Here is a 22,365-nt window from a genome sequence, read left to right as displayed (position 1 = left end):
CTTCCGCCGTTTACATTTCTTACAGTGTCTCACATACTCTTCAGTGGATCGTTATAGACCTGGCCAGTGACACTTGCGTCTGATTCTGTCTAGAAAGTCCACGAATCCCAGGTGACCAGATGTTGGAGCGCTATGGAAATACTTAAGCATCGCTAGCCACAGATCAAATGAGACGACAAGGAACCATTCCCACGTCCTCAGATCATAGTTTCTCCTACACAATTATTAACTGGATTACTCGTTTGATCCGATGGTCGTTTTTCAACGTTTCTATGGTTTTCAACAATGGTGGATTTTCCTCTGTCCAGCTGAAACGTCATTTAATGCAGCACTGACTAAAATTTCATCCATGTTACTGTGTTCCGCTACAGAATTCTTTGAAATGCAAGCCAGCTTCCTGTGTTTCTGTCCGTGTTCGTGTACCATTGTGACGTCGTACACTACTCGCTAGTCGATGCTATGGACCCTTCGGGATGGCTAGCACAGAGAACAGTGATCCGCCACAATGATGAACGGTAAATATGGCCGGAACCTTCTGATAGCCCAAAGAAATGCAAGACAGTCTTCCTCGCTCGCAGAGTAGTTCTCTGGATTCATAAGCTTTTCCCTTTCCTAAACTAAAGTTACAGACGCATTAAAATTACTTTTACTTCAAAAAGTTCAACTGAAATGCAGTTCCTAAGGTTTGTCAAAGGATATTTTCTAAAGGACAAGAAATTCCATTGAGAGATAACGGAGCAATTACATTTACCTCCTTGAATGATAGAATTTTTCAAAACGAGAGAAACTGGGGAACTCGTATTTTTCGAAAGAAGGAAATACAATTCTGAAATTCGCCTTAGACACCACGCTATCGGAAGAAGATAAGCAGCCGATTCATGAAGAGGTGGCAGGAAAACTGAGGCCGGAACAGACTGATAGCTTTATCCTGGAAGGGGACGTAACTGACAAGGAGAGGCCATGACGTTCTGATCATGGTTTTTCGTCAAACGTCGTAGACTTTCGTAGTCCATTCGAACAATATAATGTGTAAGTGGTAAGGTGTACTACTTAGGCGAAGTATCAGTGAGTTGCGGCCATGAGGAGGAGATGACGACGGGTATACAGTTAGCGTTCAGGTTCCCTAATCGCTGGATTGCTGGATCGAGTCCCGCTCACGTTTCTTTTTTAAAATTTTTTTTCAACAGTAGTCATATTATTTCATACATATTACATTTTAAAGGTAATAAGATGAAAAGAAATGTGTAAAAAGACACGTTCATTTAACACGTGTATTTGCATGAATTTTTAATGATTTTCCAATGTTGTTTGGTTGTTTGCTGATTTTTGTTATTACAACAAGTGTTATATTCTTAACTATCGACTAGTAAACGATCAAAAAGTATTCCTGAAAATTTATGTCTGCCATGATTTCCGAAATCCCTTGTACAGTACCGCCAACTGCTTTGCACCTGGACGCTTGATCTGCAGACACAGGTTTCAAGGATGAGGGACAGACTTCGAAAGCCGAAGTCAAACATCGATAAATAGAGATGTAAATTACGTTATTCACCAACACGATGAATCACAATACGGTAGAAAATGAGTGTCATGTACGCTTAATTGTCGGATGTGCTTTCCACAAGTGGCAGGATTGTACCTTTCATACAGACACGGGCAGCATAATTATAACGGCATTTACTACATCGAATAAATGCAGTTTTCCAGGAAGCCCAAGGGATCTTCAGAATTTCTAAGGGAAAACGAAGCTCATTGACATTTTGAAAAATGTCTCTCTCCTCCGACAATTTGGGTACAAACCAAGTGTAACGCAACACTTTCGTAAGCATCGGTGCCGAAATTTGCCGATGTATGATTAAATGTGTTTTAATACACTGCTGGCCATTAAAATTGCTACACCAAGAAGAAATGCTGATGATAAACGGGTATTCATATATATTATACCAAAACTGACATGTGGTTACATTTTCACGAAATTTGGGTGCATAGATCCTGAGAAATCAGTACCCAGAACAACCACCTCTGACCGTAATAACGCCCTTGATACGCCTGGGCATTGAGTCAAACAGAGCTTGGATGGCGTGTACAGGCACAGCTGCCCATCCAACTTCAACACGATACCGCAGTTCATCAAGAGTAGTGACAGGCGTATTATGACAAGCCAGTTGCTCGGCCACCATTGACCAGACTTTTCAGTTGGTGAGAGATCTGGAGAATGTGCTGGCCAGGGCAGCAGTCGAACATTTTCTGCATCCAGAAAGGCACGTACAGGACCTGCAACATGCGGTCGTGCATTATCCTGCTGAGATGTAGGGTTTCGCAGGGATAGAATGAAGGGTAGAGCCACGGGTCGTAACACATCTGAAATGGAACGTCCACTGTTCAAAGTCAATGCGAACAAGAGGTGACCCAGACGTGTAACCAGTGGCACCCCGTACCGTCACGCCTAGTGATACGCCAGTATGGCGATGAGGAATACACGCTTCCAATGTGCGTTCACCGCGATGTCGCCAAATAGAACCTGGATTCATCCGAAAAAATGACGTTTTGCCATTCGTGCACCCAAGTTCGTCGTTGAGTACACCATCGCAGGCGCAAACGTCGTCGAACTGTTCGTGCAGATAGTTGTTGTCTTGCAAACGTCCCCATCTGTTGACTCAGGGATCGAGACGTGGCTGCACGATCCGTTACAGCCATGCGGATAAGATGCCTATCATCTCGACTGCTATTGATACGAGGCCATTAGGATCCAGCACGGCGTTCCGTATTACCCTCCTGAACTCACCGATTGCATATTCTGCTAACAGTCATTGGATCTCGACCAACGCGTACAGAAATGTCGCGATTCGATAAACCGCAATCGCGATAGGCTAAAATCCGACCTTTATCAAAGTCGGAAACGTGATGGTACGCATTTCTCCTCCTTACACGAGGCATCGCAACAACGTTTCACCAGGCAACGCCGGTCAACTGCTGTTTGTGTATGAGCAATAGTTGGAAACTTTCCTGATGTCAGCACGTTGTAGGTGTCGCCACCGGCGCCAACCTTGTGTGAATGCTCTGAAAAGCTAATCATTTGCATATTACAGCATCTTCTTCCTGTCAGTTAAATTTCGCGTCTGTAGCGCGTCATTTTCGTGGTGTAGAAATTTTAATGGCCAGTAGTGTAGTATCTTCACGAGAGGCAGTTTCCTCGTTCATTGCCAATCAGATATGAATAAGTTTGAAAGCGCTTGATGAAAGTCGCATAAAATTTGTTGTAATAATAGAACCTAGTAAACAGCGAAATAATACTGAAAATGCAATAAAAGTTCATGTAAATATAAGTGTCTTTTTTTTCATATTACCTTTCAGATGTAATGTGTGCGAAATAATATGACTATAGTTGGGAAACATATAAATGAAAAAAGGATTAACGGGACTCGATCCAGCGGTCACAAGGCTTGAACGCTGACCACATCACCACTACCGCCTGCTCGTTCTTAGATTCGCAACGCACCGGTTCACCAGTGACGCGTAAAATTCTCTTGCGATTTTCTCGAAGTCGCCCAAGTCGCACGCCTTACTACTTGGCCGTTATCTGTCCTAAACGACTATTAAAAGTGTACAATGTTTGAAGAAAATCCGTGATCCGAAAATGGTGGCGTCCCCTGCTGAGTGAGTAAGTAATTTTAGTTCAAGGCTTTCCAGGCTCTCAATGTAAAACCTTATTATAAATAAATTAGGACTGTGGTTTCACGAAATAAAGGAATAAACCTATCCTTGTGGTATTCTGCCGGCCGCGTCTGTCACGGGAAGCCATGTCCTTAAGAGAAGGTCATCAAAACGTCGGTACGCGACGGAATTTGCACCTGACACCTCTCGACCCAGCTCTTAAAAACCGTCACGTGCTAGCATGCGTGCATGCGTTCTAACGTACGAGTTACCACCGCGCGTAAAATACGTGCCAACAGTTGGGGGCGGGCGCCGTTAAACCGTCCCAGATAACACGATTCGACCCGGGCCGACTTTGTAGCTGCATTCGCGGTTAAACTCGCGTTGCCGCTCGTAAAAACGTGCAATCATTTTCGTACGGGATCTATTCCTGTCTCTAGCGGGCCGTAATTCCGAATAAAAATCTTCACAATGGGGCGGCTTACAAGCCCACAATTTGCTTCACCAGCGAGAGCTTATTCCTTACTGGCTTTAGGGGTCGTAAAACGCGCAGCTAAGACTTTTACCACCTTCTGAGCTGCGCCGTGTTGTTTATCGTGATACCCGCCAGGGGGTGGGGTGCTGCTTTAACCGTATTAGGTTCTTTCAGCTGCAGAGTCAAAAGCAGAACGCATCAAGAGTGTTAAGGTAAAAACTTTACTACTGAGGTGACACCATGTAACATTCTGAATGGTAATATTATTACTAAATCAAAAAGCAATCGCTCTTTGAAAAACTACAAGGTCAATAGAAGAAAAAAGCTAGCATGCTGAACAGAAATATGTCTTTGGTACAAGTTTTGTTACGGTTAGGACGTAAAAATCCTCCTCATTCCGTTCCACTAGATTAAATGTATCTAAATTTACGTTCACGATGTCTTAGCGAAAAGAAACTACGGCTGATTATCAAATAAATAAAATAACAGTTTAACCGTTACATCTGAATCATGCCTGTAAATTTTGTAGATTTGTGGATCTGTTGTTGGGGTTAGCATAAGAATATATACTAGCTGAAATTAAGAGTTAAATCGCATGTAAATGGATAGATGTGTTTCTGACCGTTCATGATGAGATGGACCCTACATACTACTCAAACTGTGTAGAGAAGCTTCTAAGTAAACCGTGACTAACGCACAATTCGAGACGAACAAAATCAAAGGGGTTTGTAGACAGATCTTAAAAGAAGCGTATTTCGTTATCAAAGGACAATTCTCAAAACCCTTCAACGGCAGACATAACACAAATCTCTCACAAAATCAACAGAAAGTCTCGTCATATGTAATGGCTGTTAGAGGCAACAAGTTCAGCGAACATGCACTCGCAGATGGCGTATGAATCAAAAAGACGACAGCAAAGCAAATGAAAAACTGCTGATTTCGATTTTGAAATGTTCCTGTAGCAAGGGAAATCCTATAGTACCGACTCATTTTAACTGTAGCAGCTCTGCAAAACTTAGTCATAGAGATATTAGTTTAGCGTAATTCAGAAAGAACTGACGCTATGAAAATTCTACAAGTGTCTAGAATCCAATGGAATCCTTGTCAGATTCTATTCATAATTTACGGGTGAGTTAGCTACTATTTTACTGATAATATACTTTAGATCCCTCGAACCAACAACCGTGCCCAGTAATCGTAAAAATGCATAGGTCACATATGTCTACTACAAGGGTAACAGAGTTAACAAAACTGCTAATCAATACCACTGGCATCTACCCACAGAGTCATATAGTATTCTAATCTCAAATGTAATGAGATACTCCGTACACAATCGGTCCTTCCCTGTCAACCTAGATGGAATACGAAAAACACCGGTTACGTGAAACCCATGTAGCTCTTTTTTAAATGACATCGTAAAATTCATGGTTCGAGGCAATCTGGTGGGTAGAATAGGCCTATTTCTTAAGTTTCGAAAAGCATTTCCCACAATACCACATCAACACTTATTAACGGAAGCATAATCATTTGGAGTATAAACCGAAACAGATATACAGGGGCCCGCCGGAGTAGCCGTGCGGTTCTAGGCGCTACAGTCCGGAGCCGAGCGACCACTACGGTCGCAGGTTCGAATCCTGCCTCGGACATGGATGTGTGTGATGTCCTTAGGCTAGTTAGGTTTAAGTAGTTCTAAGTTCTAGGTGACTGATGACCTCAGAAGTTAAGTCGCATAGTGCTCAGAGCCATTTTTATATATACAGGGTGATAGAGGAGTAAGTGCTGATATTTGTATTAGTGACGGAGGACAGTGTACTGGACATTACATCAGTATTTACTTCCTTTGCATATTAGGAGTAGCATGTTTTTAGGTTGGTTAGTACCTCCAAGTATATGTTGTAAGAGCAAACCTTTAATGCTTCTTTACCCCTGGACAGCAGGGCAGGTGTTGAAGTGCGGATGGCCGGACACAAAACGGTTAGTCTATGCTGACAGGTGCACTTAGTGGTGCAGTTACGACTGTACAGAAAACATCAGCTAGTAAATCATGTGACATTTTTGCAGGAAGAGTGTTAAACGGAGATGAGTAACAACATACACACTGAAATGTGTACGTATCGATGGATCAATGATCACACTCTCTGCACTTATAGTCCTAAGACCTTTGAAGTAGCTTCAGGCGTGCCACAGGGAAATGTTTTGAGGTGCTTCCTGGTCATGTACATTAATGCTGCGCGGGGTAGCCGTGCGGTCTAGGGCGCATTGCCACGGTTAGCGATGTCCTCCCTCGAGCATAGGTGTATGTGTTATCCTTAGCGTAATTTAGATTATGTGGTGCGTAAGCCTAGGGACCAATGAGCTCAGCAGTTTGGTCCCATAGACCTTCAAATTTCCAAAAAAATATATTAATGACCAGGTAGGCAATTCAATAGTAGCTTCAGACTTTTCACAGATGATACAGTTATTTATGAGAAACTATTATTTGGAAGAAGCTGTACAAATATTCAATCAAATCTTCTTTTTCCTGGCCTTACCCCGTGTCTTCACTGGTTCAGCTATTCTTTCTGGATTTCTTAATGTTAGTGGGCGGCCAGACACCATTCCTGTGGCCACACTCCCGCCCTCCTCCCCCGCCCCCCTCCCCATCGGGACGGAATTTGATCGGTGATCTGCGTCTGCTATCAAAGTGAGTGTGAAAACGTTTCCAAATCGTTTGCGAATCGTGGAACTGAAGCGGTATTCACCTAGCACAGTATTCACCTAGTCGGATGTGGAAAACCTCCTAAAAACCACTTCCAGGCTAGCCAACACACTGGGGCTCGCCGTTAATCCAACGGGCGGGTTTACTCCGGGGTAAGCGCTCCTCCCTGAAGCACAGTATTCACCTAGTCGGATGTGGAAAACCTCCTATAAACCACTTCCAGGTTAACCAACACACTGGGGCTCGCCGTTAATCCAACGGGCGGATTTACTCCGGGGTCAGCGCTCTTCCCTGAATCCCGGAAGCGACGTGCTAATGCACGCCGCTATCTGCGCATGTACAAATAGTCAGTGATATCTTGATATCATTTCAAAGTAGAACCAAAATTGTCAAATTTCTGTAAATTTGACAGGAATATAAAATTCTACGCTTCACTACGGGCGAAAACGAAATATCGTATGCCCACAGTATCAGCGAGTCTCAATTGGAATAAGTCAACTTGAAATCCGTCGGCTGTTAATGTGCCGATACATTTCATAATTAAATTTTGGTCAGGCTCCCACATGCTATAAAGGCGTAACAGATCGATCACTCGGAGGAGTAACTGATGTTTTGCGTATTTTCAAACATAAGAAAGATGGTAAAAGTGGCTTGGATCGCCCAGGTATACATAAAGAATCCCACCACTAGCTCAAAGTAGCTCGTAGTGGGACTTTAGTTCTCAGATTTTCACACACTATCGCTTGCGAATCGTGGTTCTTTTGAGTCAAGGTTAGCAACAAGTCGTGAGTTAAGCTGGTTGCGCGGTCTCGCTGAACTGTGGACACGCGAGCGACGGATCCCTGGCGGATCAGTCTGTCGCTTCGATCCCACTACATAGTGCCATTTAGCAAGCATTTCAACCTGTACTGCGGACGCCGTTGTGTCGTGAAGGTCTCCCGTGAGAAATTAATTGCGATCTTCAGCTGCAGTGACAAAAGATGTCATTTTGTGCCGGCCAGAGTGGCCGTGCGGTTCTAGGCGCTACAGTCTGGAGCCGAGCGACCGCTACGGTCGCAGGTTCGAATCCTGCCTCGGGCATGGATGTGTGTGATGTCCTTAGGTTAGTTAGGTTTAATTAGTTCTAAGTTCTAGGCGACTGATGACCTCAGAAGTTAAGTCGCAAAGTGCTCAGAGCCGTTAGATTTTGTCATTTTGTCAGGTAACGTTAGGTTGATGCATAAGCTCGTATTGCTTTTGTTTTGCATTTTGGAATTCCAGTTGCTGTGGGCATATTTATCGATTTTCGTTTTTTATTTGTAGTCACTGTCGCTTTTTGAGTTTACATATTGTCTTTTTGTCATATTGGGATAGTGAGTGGAGCTGTGGACGCTACAAAATGGAGTGTCAAGTAGAGAAATCGGTACATTTCGACATATTTTTCAGTTTGAGTTCGATACAGAGGGACAGTAGCGGAAGCAGCCAGAGACATTTGCGCTGTGTATGGCTCTATTGGACAGAGCACGACAAGAAAATGGTATTTTTGTTTTAAGGAGGTTCGTTTTGACATTAGTGACTCTCCACGTACAGGAAGTCCTTCGGGGTCTAATGAGGATCGTTTAAACGCAATAATCCACAATGATCCATGTCAGTGTACTCGAGAAATTGTTCAACCATTCCTACCCTGTATCATTACTGGTGACGAAAAATTGTATCTTCATGATAACTTTAGAAAAAGAAAGGAATGGTTGAGGCTAAGAAAAAAACAGCAACTCCCCGTACAGTGACCCGTGGGCATCCACAAAAAGATGACGTTAAGCATCAGTTGGAACAGCGACGGTATGGTATACTACGAATTGCTTCCCCGAGGACCATCACTGTTGATCTTTATTTTTATTTTTATTAAAAAGAAACTCCTCCAGCTGTACTTAAGAGTTCATATTTATTTGGCTACTAGTTTCGACGTTCCGTCAGCGCCATCTTAAGGCCCGTACACTTTGATGATATCAGTTGTGTGCGGCTGAGTATTAGAAGTCCGCGGTGAGACCAATACGTGCAGTTACTACCCGCCATCCATGTGGAGCACATATTGGTCTCTCCGCGGACTTTTAGTACTCAGCCGCACACAATTGGTATCAACAAAGTGTACGGGCCTTAAGATGGCGTTGACGCAGCGTCGAAACTAGTAGTCAAATAAATATGAACTCTTAAATACAGCTGGAGGAGTTTCATTTTTAATAATAATTATACCAGCTGATGTCCCACCATCATCTAATTTAAATATGGATCTACGAAGGTTGATTTTTATTGTCAACAACTGAGACGCCTTGCAGACGCAAGAAAAGAACAACGGTCAGGAAGATTGCGTGAAGTGATGCTACTCCAATACACAACCCGCACCCGCATTCTGCTGGACTGGCAGAAAACATTATATAAGTGTTGGATTGGGAAGTCATTCCGAACCCACCTTATTAACCTTATCTTGCGCCCTCAGATTTTCACCTTTTCAGCTATGTATCAAACAACTTCAATCGAACAACATTTTCGGATGAAAATGCGCTCGGAACAGGGCTCGACGAGTTCTCCTTAAAACCACGCTGTTTCTACAGTCACGGAATCGAAATGTTACCCAAGCGTTGGCAGACTGACAGTGAAGGACGACAAAGGTCTCCGTTAAGTGTATCTGTTGTCTTCACTTAACTTACGGAAAAACGCTACGAACTGTATCACCAACCAAATAGCTAAAAAAAATTAAAAACGGGAATTTTAATTGATTAAATCTTACAGAATACGTTACAGTTTCCAGTGCCACCAAGTCTGTTATTTACATCTTGGTAGACTTTGTTTCGCATATATTTCTTAAACCCGTCAATTTCTTTTTCATTTTTTTGTCTTGTAGCCTAACTACAACTACTTACACAATAACTTTGCAATCTAGAAGTCTCTATAGAAGTTATATCAATAGAGAAGCTTCTGCTTCGCACAACTACTGTCGTAGACCATGTGAGGGAGAATTAGATTATGTAAAATGACCGGGAAAAAGGTAGGCCCTAAACATTAAATTAAAGATCCACTTAATATCATATCATTCTGTTTATAAATTAAAACCTTAATAACGAGTGCTGTTGTTTCATAAATAACCCAAAATCACAACAGTGGGCACTGAGACTTTTGCTACGGACTTCCCATGATTTTCTAGTTCTACAACACACGCTTAAAATGCTAAGAACTGTAAAATACAAGGGTGTCTGTAGTTTTATTTTTGCGCGAGTGTAGTGGCAACTTCGGCTTCAGCTTCACTTTTCAGAGGAGTTTGTGTCCTTTGAATAAGTACAAATCTTAACGAGCAGCTCTTTACGTGGGCATAGCGAATGAAACAAAACACCACACATTCACAGCGAACGTTTGTTCATATAATCGACACACTAGCGCGTGTGAGTTTCCGCCTTCACGCACATGACTATCTCTATTGTTAAATGCGCCCTCTCCCGTAACCATGGTCTCGTATACAAACAGTATGAAAGAAGGAAAATAATCGTTTTTTGCACTTATTGCAGGATCCGTATTGCAAACTCCATTTGATACAGGAAGTCTGCTGGCTGCGGATGACAGGAGTGCATTCGTTGTTTACGTACAATTCCCAAATGGCTCTGAGCACTAAGGGACTTAATATCTGAGGTCATCAGTCCCCTAGACTTAGAACTACTTAAACCTAACTAACCGCCGGCCGAAGTGGCCGTGCGGTTAAAGGCGCTGCAGTCTGGAACCGCAAGACCGCTACGGTCGCAGGTTCGAATCCTGCCTCGGGCATGGATGTTTGTGATGTCCTTAGGTTAGTTAGGTTTAACTAGTTCTAAGTTCTAGGGGACTAATGACCTCAGCAGTTGAGTCCCATAGTGCTCAGACCCATTTGCACCATTTTCGAACCTAACTAACCAAAGGACATCACACACATCCACGCCCGAGGCAGGATTCGAACCTACGACCGTAGCAGGCGCGAGGTTCCGGACTGAAGCGCCTAGAACCGCTCGGTCACAAAGGCCGGGTCGTACAATTCCCGAAACAGTTCAGAGTGTTCAGACCTAATACAGCGTTCTGGCGTATGGTAGAATAATCATCACTAATCGAGTGCAACACTTTCTCTTACACTTTGATGTCATCGCTGCGGAAACAGTTCAGCATAGCGCATTTGTGTTGCTATTCCAATTCATTCAGTGAACACATGCACGAGGTTCGTATAGACCACTGTCGATCAGCAACCTTATCCATAACGCGTTAGAGCACAGGTAACGCTCAGCTGTCACTGCTGGTAATATAAATCCGAGACAGCATTGATCAGTACTGACTGCAAACTTGAGGGCGAGGAATAAAGTGGGTGTGGCTTCCGACAACAACGACTATGAGTGAATGGAACAGATAACACACACAACACATACCGTTCATATTTGAAACGTCGTGCAGGTATTTCCAGTGTACAACAGATACAAAGATATATCGTGATAAGAAATCAAGCGAAGTGGAATTACTCTGCTACCGGCCACCAGGACCCCTTATCCAAAAATACTCAGCAGGTATCCCTGGACAACCTTACAAATTACCTCAGAACCTCGGAAATTGCCAACATTTGACAGGTGTTAAGAGGATTATCATTGTCGATCTGCATGTGGCCGAGTACACAGACCGTAATTCCAAGTTTGTGCTGTATTTTGATATGAAAGTGGCTCCCGGTAGACCAAGTTTGACACCAGAACAAGGTAGACTTGCGTCATGTAAACTGCAACCATTTGACATCTTCTCCTGGAATCCGGGCCACTGCTAGGAGGACACTAGCGAATTGCGTCGCAGTCCAAGGCTTAGGCTGCCGGATGCTGAACGTTAGGGGAGAGGATACATTTCACTAATGTTTTGGAGATATCCTCCGATTAGCATCATCACGTACAGAGCCATCGAGTGGGGCATAAGGCCACTTCTGAACTCTGGCGAAGCACGTTACGTCCTGCGTCCTCATGCTACCATTGATGAGAGTATTCTAGCACCATCACTCAACAGAACAACCCTCGTTCACACACAACACGTGTCTCTATAAAGAGCCCTTAAGATTTAGAAGTACTTACTTCGCCAGCAAAATTCTCCACTGTTTCTCTGATAGAAAATGTGTCGGAAAAAACCAGACATCAGCTCTGTCTCGGTGGCAATACCCAAGCCCTGGTGGCACAGATATAACAATTATGGGCCGTCTTGTCCGAGAACAGCATACAACAACTGTACGGCGCCCTTCCCCACAGAATCACTGAATGCATCGGGGATGAAGGGAAGTGATTTCCTACTAGTATTTAATCATGCGTATGCTAGTACTAACAGATTTTCATACATTTCGCCTCATTTTGAAATAATTCATGCTATTCCTGGAGATACCCTCCTCTTTTTCCAGGTGCTTAGCTTCCAGTACCAACTAACAGCACTTCATTTTATCCATACTTATATAGAGTTGAAGTTATTGTGCCCTCTCTTCATTTAATTCGGACGGGTATACAGCTCTCCTGCAAGGAACAATTCGGGTTCGCAACTTAAACTTGACATCAAGTTGAATGGTGTCAAGCCGTAGTAACAAGTTGTTCCATTTTCCATTGCAGCTGTCTAACTAAAGAAGCTGGAAACCATTTTTAGAGCAATCTTCTATTAAAGATACGGACACTTGCGACTATTTGTTTTTCCACGATTAATTTTTTTCGCAAATTGCGTAACGTTTTCGTATGGCGTTGCTACGTTACCTATCCTACAGAGTCCGTTATCCTCTTTGATGTCTTACATTGAATGTAAGACACGCTCTTCGACATACTAGAGATCTTCCCTTGTCGAAAGTGAAAACACGCAACAGTAACATGAACCATTCAGATCATTCGACGATGTGGCATGTGAGAACTAGAAAGACGGTTCCACGGCCAATAATTTGCTGTCTCGTGGTCGTGTGAATTACTGAAAATAATAGACCGACCAGCTAGAATAATTAAGCCAAACGGTCTGAAAGGTCTGATACAGGTTTTATGGAGCGTGAGGGGTGGGGGGGGGGGGGGGGGGTGAGGAGTCTACTAGATGGTGGTGGCTAGTTTGGAAAGAGCTCTGCATGTTATGAATCTCTTCACTGTTAACGCCAATTATATTTTTAAGATGAATGTGTACACCCCCAATACAGTTTTTATAGACTGACGACTTCATGCATATTATAATACACTGATGAGCCAAATAAACTGGTACACCTGCCTAATATCGCGTGGGACCCCCGAGAGCACGCACAAGTGCCACAACACGACGTGGCATAGGCTCGACTACTGTCTGAAGTAATGCTGGAGGGAACTGACACCATTAATCTTGCAGGGCTGTCCGTAAATCCGTAAGAGTACGAGCGGGTGGAGATCTCTTAAAACAGCACGTAGAAAGGCATCCCAGATATGCTCAACAATATTCATGTCTGGGGAGTTCGGTGGCCAGGGGAAGTGATTAATCACAGAAGAGTGTTCCTGAAGCCATTCTGCAGCAATTCTGGACGTGTGGAGCGTCTCATTGTTCTGCTGGAATTGTCGAAAACTATCGTAATGCACAATGGACATGTATGGATCCGTCCCTTGGAAGTGGAGGCTTCTGCTACCGCTGGTACCGCAGCCTGATGTCCGTCCCTCACTGCGACAGCTCGAATTCGCTGCGCTGAGGCGTGCAGGGGCCAAGTCAGCTGCTTGCATGCCCGAGGTGCCGGAAGGATTTACCGATCGCTTTTCAAATGTTCAAATATGTGTGAATTCCTAAGGCACCAAACTGCTGAGGTCATCGGTCTCTAGACTTACACACTACTTAAACTAAGATAAACTAACTTATGCTAAGAACAACACACACACATACACCCATGACCGAGAGAGGACTCGAACCTCTGGTGGGAGGGCCCGCGCAATCCGTGACATTGCGCCTCAAACCGCGCTGCCATTCCACGAGGCGCCGATCGCTTTTGCGAAGGTCGCCGGTATAGCGTTCCAAAAATTCGCGCCTATTCCTCAGCTCAAATCTGGATTGAAAGAAGAGTGTAAAATAACCTTTGAAGGTGAAGGCAGATTAGCGCATGACTGCTCCTTAGTGGTTTTCCGGACTGCAGTACTCCAAGTAACGAGATTATATTCCTGCTTGGTGAAAATTCCAAGATCATTGTCGAATAAAATGCTTTATCATTCTTTATCAAAATATCATATTCCATGGAGCAAAATTCAGAAAATACACTATTACGCACAGAAGCGTAAAATAATGCGCTAAAGGCAGAAAAACGCGGTTAATATGCCGGATTAAAGTGTACAATAAAAAAATCATAACGTCCAGTATGTACAAATGTATTTCTTATAAGGTCAAAATATACAAACAAGCATGGAAAAAGATGGTTATTTGATATTATGAAACAACGAAATGAGTAACACCAGCGACTGGGAGGGTGTAACCACCATACACAAAAACAAGCTTTTCCGTGCCTTTAATAATAACTATAACCGAAGTGAGTTTGATTGCAGATTACACTACAAATGCGTTATCAGGAAACAAGAAAAGCAACAGCTGACTCGATGACGAAAATGCCGGAGAAAAAATGAATTCACGATTACAGGAACGACGAAACAGCCAACTTTCCGCCTTACCACCAATATTTCCAACTGTCAACACTAGTCAAGGCAGTTGTGGAATCTCATTTAAAAAGGAACAAACTGTGCACATCAGAGACATCTGGCCAGTTACAGTCAAACATTAAGTTGTAATGGCAACAGACAGATAGTAGGGACCCTCTTGAAAAGTATCATCTTAACATTCATATCCTGATCTATTTATTACTTGCCTGACAGTAGATTATTCGTCTATTGGACGTAAAGTGCGCAAAATCTTATGACCACTAGTGTATTTGAGAACTACCTGAAGTCTCAGTTTTCGCTATAGCAAAATGCACAAATTCCAGTTTGCACTTTGAGAAGTAAAACACGACATGTTTTTGCTAATAGATGAATAGACATAATGCAAGGTTAGATGTTGCACTTTACTTTTTCAAGAAGTGTCATTCAGTAAGTAACACTTCATTTATTCTTTTCCTACTGTATCTCCCGACCGGTCAGTATCATGCCATCAGATGTGCTGTAAGACATGTAGTGTACTGCCCGAGAAGAAACTCAGTGAAAATTGAAAGAAAAATATCTTGGTCATTTGTGGAATTCACACAAAAATTTATGTGAAAACCTCCTTATGGACAAAGTACGTTGCATTAGGCTCATTCGTCACAATAGGCTTTTTTTGAGCTTTTAAACGCGTCAGTTTCGGACAGCGTCATCTTTGAGATGTGTAGGTTTGTATACATGTTTTTATGCACATGTCAATTAAAGATTAAAATAGGATTTCAGAGCTTCATCCAGAAGCAATGCATGTCCGTTGTTCAAGTCATTGTCTGAATCTCGTTCTCAGTCACTCTCTTTATGTTCCATTCATAAAAAAAAACAATTCGGTGTTGTAAAATAAATTACTTAATTTATCAGGCTCAATACTGAAGATGGAAATTTTTTGAAAAAAAAAAAACAACTAAAAATTAAAGATCGTTGGGCATCTGCGACATCAGATTTATGGAGCGTCAAGCTTTAGTTAATATTTTCGTTGAGCTTCTTCTTGCAGTTGTTCAGTCTACAAAATCTTTTTGTTTTGGGTAGAACTTTTTCAAGTACTAGTTTGAGAACAGGGTATCTCAAATCGAACTCGAAGTAGAGCACACTTTACGGTTTGAGAAATGGCGTCATCAAGACAGGTGACGCCTCCCTGCAAAACTTACCACATTTGTTAGTTATGCTTATGACAAGACCTTCTAGCAAAACATGTGATATCTGTTATCGTTTGACCGCGTGACTGCTACGGTCGTAGGTTCGAATCCTGCCTCGGGCATGGATGTGTGTGATGTCCTTAGGTTGGTTAGGTTTAAGTAGTTCTAAGTTCTAGGGGACTGATGACCTCCGATGTTAAGTCCCATAGCGTTCAGAGCCATTTGAACCATTTTTTTGTTATCGTTTGCGAGTAAAATGGCTCTGAGCACTATGGGACTCAACTGCTGAGGTCATTAGTCCCCTAGAACTTAGAACTAGTTAAACCTAACTAACCTAAGGACATCACAAACATCCATGCCCGAGGCAGGATTCGAACCTGCGACCGTAGCGGTCTTGCGGTTCCAGACTGCAGTGCCTTTAACCGCACGGCCACTTCGGCCGGCTGTTTGTGAGTACTTGAGTCTCTACCAGCGTCAACATGCGAAGCTGTGCGGTCATTTTCCACAATGAAACGAGTGAAGAGTTGTCTGTGTAACACATTGGGCAATGAGAGATAGACTGGGCAAGCGTTAATGTCAGTACCCTACCCTCTATCTTTTACAGCAAAAAATGTGAAATGCCAAGGCAAGACAAGGAAACCGGGGACTTTTACTATAGTTACAAAATCAAGTTCTGTGGTATTTATATGTGCATATAAAGAAATTTAATGTTATTTAAGTAAGTGACAAACTTCAATTACAGCAAACGTATTTTTAAACAATTGCTTATCTAAGAAGTTCATTCATATGTAAGACAAATGGCTGTTTAGTTGATAGAGCTATCCAACCTTCAATGAATATTCTGATTTTATGAGACATGGACAGTGTAAGAAAATAAAATTTTCGTTTTTTTTGTAGTACTTTAGAAAATTTTTGTTAAATTGGTTCACTCAGTTTATAATTTTCCCTTTGCTGTCATGCAAAGATAATGTGTAAAACATCTGCAATCTGCTAATGTGACTGGCATGTGGATTAATTTAGGATCAAATCTATTTCATTTTTTCAAATTAAATGTTTTTACTGATATTCTTTTGTTTAGAAGCTTTCAGTCTTTCTCAGTTGATCTGTTATTATCTTCAAACTGTATTTTTTTTTTAGTCTTAGAAATAACAAACTCATCTCGTAAAAGAGGACTATATTTTGGAGGCCCTGTAAAAAAAAAAAAGTGAGCATTACATCCACAGATTCAATGACGCCTGTACAAAAAAATACTTCACCATGTTGGACTTCATACACTAAACGCTAGGATATTTAAAATAATGGTTAATAGTTCACAGTAAGATTCTCTACTACTATTACATTTCGGAACTCATTCGCGACAATAAGGCCATCCGCATATAGCTACTACAACGCGGACAATATGCGCGGCAAGAGAATGATCATAGCCCTACCGGTACTTTAAAATCCTGTGAAGAGAAACGACGCTGTGGCCTGCCATTATCTTTTTTCACCTAAACTAACCACGTTAGAGCCTGTAGTTATTGTCACCGTTCAAAACAAAACTTCTGTTTCCCAATCAATACTTTCTATGCGACTGTACATGGTTTTACTTTGCAACGTCACATAAACTACAAATGCTATTGTGTCACTGAGGTTGGACCGCCTCCAGTGACGTAATGTGCTCCCAGCCAACCCGCGTTTCGGTCTACCTCAGAGCAGGGGACGTTAGTGCTGTTTATAAACTTTTCCCCGCTTGTGACGTCAGAAGGGTCACTTTTCATAATACCTGTAACTAAAATTCCTTTGCTGGCACCATCTTAATATTTATTAAAGTTTATGAACGAACTGAGAAAGAAAGACATTTAGAAATTTTAAATTAATTGCAGCCTATCATTATCTTCTGCTTAAACTTTGCTCAGATGAACTACATTGCTCATGTTACCTGTGATCCGAGCAAATACTTGCCTTTATACTGATCTTGCCGATATGACCTACACTATGTGATCAAAAGTATCCGGACACCTGGCTGAAAATGACTTAAAAGTTGGTGGCGCCCTCCATCGGTTATGCTGGAATTCAGTATGTTTTTGGCCCGCCCTTAGCCTTGATGACAGCTTCCCCTCTCGCAGGCACACGTTCGGCCAGGTGCTGGAAGATTTCTTGGGGAATGACAGCCCATTCTTCACGGAGTGCTGCACTGAGGAGAGATATCGATGTCGGTCGGTGAGGCCCGGCACGAAGTCGGCCTTCCAAAACATCCCAGAGGTGTTCTGTAGGATTCAGGTCAGGACTCTGTGCAGACCAGTCCATTACAGGGATGTTACTGCCGTGTAACCACTCCGTCACAGGCCGTGCATTATGAACAGGTGTTCGATCGTGTTGAAAGATGCAATCGCCATCCCCGAATTGCTCTTCAACAGTGGGAAGCAAAAAGGCGCTAAAACATCAGTGTAGGGCTGTGCTGTGATACTGCCACGCAAAACAACAAGGGGTGCAAGCCCCCTCCATGAAATCACGACCACACCATAACATCACCGCCTCCGAATTTTACTGTTGGCACTACACACGCTGGCAGATGACGTTCACCGGTCATTCGACGTATCCACACCCTGCCATCGGATCGCCACATTGTGTACCGTGATTCGTCACTCCGCACAACGTTTTTCCACTGTTCAGCCATCCAACTGTTTACGCTCCTTACACAAGTGAGGCGTCGTTCAGCATTTACCGGCGTAATGTGTGGCTTATGAGGAGCCGCTCGATCATATAATCAACATTTTTTCACCTCCTGCCTAACAGTCATAGTACTTATAGTGAATCCTGATGCAGTTTGGAATTCCTGTGTCATGGTCTGGATGGATGTCTCCCTATTACACATTACGACGCTCTTCAACTGTCGTCGGTCTCTGTCAGTCAACAGACGAGTTCGGCCTGTACGCTTTTGTGCTGTACGTATCTCTTCAGTTTTCCACTTCACTATCACATCGGAAACAGTGGACCTAGGAATGTTTAGGAGTGTGGAAATCTCGCGTACAGGCGTATGGCACAAGTGACACACAATGACCTGGCCACGTTCGAAGTCCGTGAGTTCCGCGGAGCGCCCCATTCTGCCCTCTCACAATGTCTGATGACTACTGAGGTCTCTGATACGGTGTACCTAGCAGTAGGTGGCAGCACAATGCACCTAATATGAAAAACGTATGTTTTTTGGGGGTGTCCGGATACTGTTGATCAGATAATGTAATGCCGAGGATAATTTTGAAGTTCAGTGTACAAGCAACTACTGTTAACTGTAAAACGGACAACGTTAGCAAATGACGCTGGTTCAGTTTCAATAACAAAATGATTACCAAGCTCAATCATTCCGTCATCGAACAAATCACTATTTCGGTATCAGCAGCACGTAAAACTTAAGTTCCTTTGCAACAATATGGATGGCAAAAAAGGAGACTAATTATTACAAATGATGAGTGCTAAAATGCGGAACAATAGTATTATTATTATTATTCATCACGTAATTAATCATACGACGAACATTAAAATAGCACTTGTGTGCGCATTCATAACCCACATCCTTCATCTACGAGTTACAGAAGACCCTAATATCGGCGGTGTCATTTGTTCTTCTCGTACGCAGTATACGTGATAAGAAATGGACCTCATTGACACATCAAACAGAATAATTAAGATAAAGTGTCTCTTTGTAACTCTGCATCAGTTCAGTTGTTTGAAATGAGCACTTGTCTTACTTTCTGTCAATAACATATTGCTGCTCTTAAGATACGTGACTTAACACAACAAGTCAATTGTACACTTTGTTTAGTTAAGGCAAGTGAAACATTACTTATAATGGGACGCTAGAGACTAGATTAACTTTACGATACTTATTACGTTTACCCTTCATTCGGTAAGAGTCCTCAGAAAACCAAAGAAGACCACGAACATTATTTCCACCTCTGATATTATTTGTTATAACAAAATAGATGTGTTTATCGTATAGTTAGTGCACAGAGAAAATGTAATACAAGTTAGAGCTTTAACAAGAGTATAGAGTTTATGTTTTAGAATCGCGTATGAGAACTTTCAGTTCTCTGTAACACACAAATAACTAGCGGGAGAAAAATATTATGCCCTTTCTTTCCTGTTTGGTTTGTGAATAACATTCTTAGTTAATAAAAAGTGATCCAAAATTTTCGGTTTGTGGATGATGGGATTTCCTATATAGAGAGAGATAGGGAGACTATAATTAAAGTTTCAGTTTCAAAACGCTCTAGAAAGAAAACCAGAATGTCGTCAAATTTGAACAGCGCATGAAGCTTCCTCGGGTTCGAGTCTCGGTCCGGCGCACAGTTTTAATCTACCAGGAAGTTTCATGTCAGCTAGCACTCCCCTGCAGAGTGAAAATTTCATTCTTGAACGGCATATTATTGATGCGGGGAGGGAGAGGGGTGAACGTCACGGAATAAAAAAAAATTAGCAAATATTTGACCAATAGCGTCAGAATACGCACACCAACTGATGGGCAGCACGCGACTTTCCTCGCGTCCGAGACGCTCAACTCTCTCCATGAGGTTGGCGGCTCTTGGTAAAGCTCTTTTACAAGAACGCTAACTGTGCGTCAGTAGCCCTGCAGAAGTTTCCGGACACTCAATGAAAAATAAAAGGCATAGTCTTAGGCCTAATAAGGGTATGGAGAAAATGATTACAAAATTCGAAAGGACAGATTATTTTGAAGGGCGGTGTGGTAGAATTAGGAAGGCAGTTGATCCGGCGTCTGTTGAAGATAAACAATTTTTGATGTTGCGGAGCGACAGTCATACAATAATTTTTAAGTGAACACATCGCCATTTGATTGTATTGTTGTTTATTTAATTACGACCCAAGTTTCGGCCTTTTATGGCATGACTGAGTTTCTGTCATTAACATACATTGCAGAACGTTAAGATCATGACCAATTTTGAGCTTAATGCTCTGCAATTTATATTAATGACATAAACTCAACCACTTGAAAATGGCACAGAAGGCTGAAACCTGGATCGTAATAAAATAAACAACAATACAGTCAAATGGCGTTGTGTTCATTTAAAAATCTGTTGTATGTGTGGCCATAGCGTTGCAGGAGGGGTTGAGGGGTGATGTGCAAACATGCAGTGCACGGAGAATTGCACGAACTTTGGACATACCTGCAATCTGGGCGCATAAAATCCTACAAAATATTCTGCATTCCTAGACATACAAAATCATCTATGTTCAGGAGTTGCTTCCTGCTGATCTCCCCAGCAAGACAAACGTTTGCGCTGGAATTTCCTGCTCGCATGGATGTGGGCAATGAATGGCCGTGGAATTTTCTGTGGACAGATGAAGCCCATTTCCATTTCCACGGACATGTCAATACGCAGAATTGTAGAATATGGACAACGGAAAATCTGCACGCACGTCAACCGGAGCCACTTGATTCTGCAAAGGTGACTGCATGGTGCGGGGATTCAAGGCATCGTTTATCGTAAGGCCGTATTTTATCTAGGATATGAATCCTACGGGTCATGTTACCTGTACCGCCACTGTCAACGCTATACGAGTCTTTTGTGCTAGAATGTCATTCCAACCTTTCAACAAGATGCATGTGTGGGTAGGATCATTTTTATGCAAGATGACAGTCCGCACATTGGACAGCCAGTGAAGCGGCTGCTGCAGAGGCGTTTCGGAAAGGCTAGAGTTATCAGCTGCAATTTCCGTACGTCGTAACCGTCCAGAACTCTTAATCTGTGGGGTTGTCTGAAAGATGCATTCGGCGCTGCAATTACGAACATAGCTGAATTGAAGGCAGGCGTTGTGCAACGCATTCTGAACGTGACCCCGAAGACACTCTGATTTGTTGCGGAACATGATGTTTCTCTATTTCAGTTTGTGACAGAAACGGTGGACAGCGAACGGGACGTCTTTTAGCCAGTCGCCCTACAGTTATAAACCGGTACCATTTTGCTTTTTATGAGGTTTGTGGTCCAGTCAACAAGAGACGTGTCATTTTGCTTTTTATGCAGTTTTTTGCCTCGGGACAGTTAAAAATCAGTTTTTGCCGTAGTGAATGAGCTTTCCTAAGAGTGCCACAACTTTTGACTGCCGAACTTGTGCAGTCATGCACATTGAACAGTACGGACGGTGTAATGTGCAACTCAAACCATAGCCGTTGTAATGCGATTCATCTGTCATTTGTAGTCGACCCAATTTTCGTTAAGAAGCCTGCACCGCCGTCTATTGGTAAAATTTTCGTTACAATTTCTTTTAATCCATGATATCTCCCCCGGCCTCAATAATATGCTGTTCGATTGTCTCTCTTATGAGTCGTCAGGCTAATTTTCTCTTGAATTTGGGCAGATATTTGCAATTTCGTTTTTGTTTTGTGTAGCTGGAGGCAGCACAAAAGATTACTGTTCGTCAAATCTTTCACGCGACGCCCATTGTCAACAGAAGGTGTGATTTGTTTCCCATTAAAAAGAACATTATTTTGAAATCAGAATTTTGCGTGTCCATTCGATAGAGCGCTCCAAGATTAGTCTAGTCTGCTATTCGTTTTATCGAATTATACGAGGGTTGGAACTATTTATTCACAACCGATACAAAAGAGTTACATGTTTGCACCTGTTACTGTCCTTCAGAGTCGTCACCAGCGTTGCGTAGAACCCGTAGCCAGCGATGTGGAAGGCGTAGTATACCGTTAGCAGAGAGCCTGTTCTGTTGATGGTGCGAGTGGAGCGGTCT

Source organism: Schistocerca serialis, chromosome 6 (assembly GCF_023864345.2).
Source record: "Schistocerca serialis cubense isolate TAMUIC-IGC-003099 chromosome 6, iqSchSeri2.2, whole genome shotgun sequence".
In the NCBI taxonomy this organism is placed as follows: Eukaryota; Metazoa; Arthropoda; class Insecta; order Orthoptera; family Acrididae; genus Schistocerca; species Schistocerca serialis.
This window is presented reverse-complemented; position numbering follows the sequence as displayed.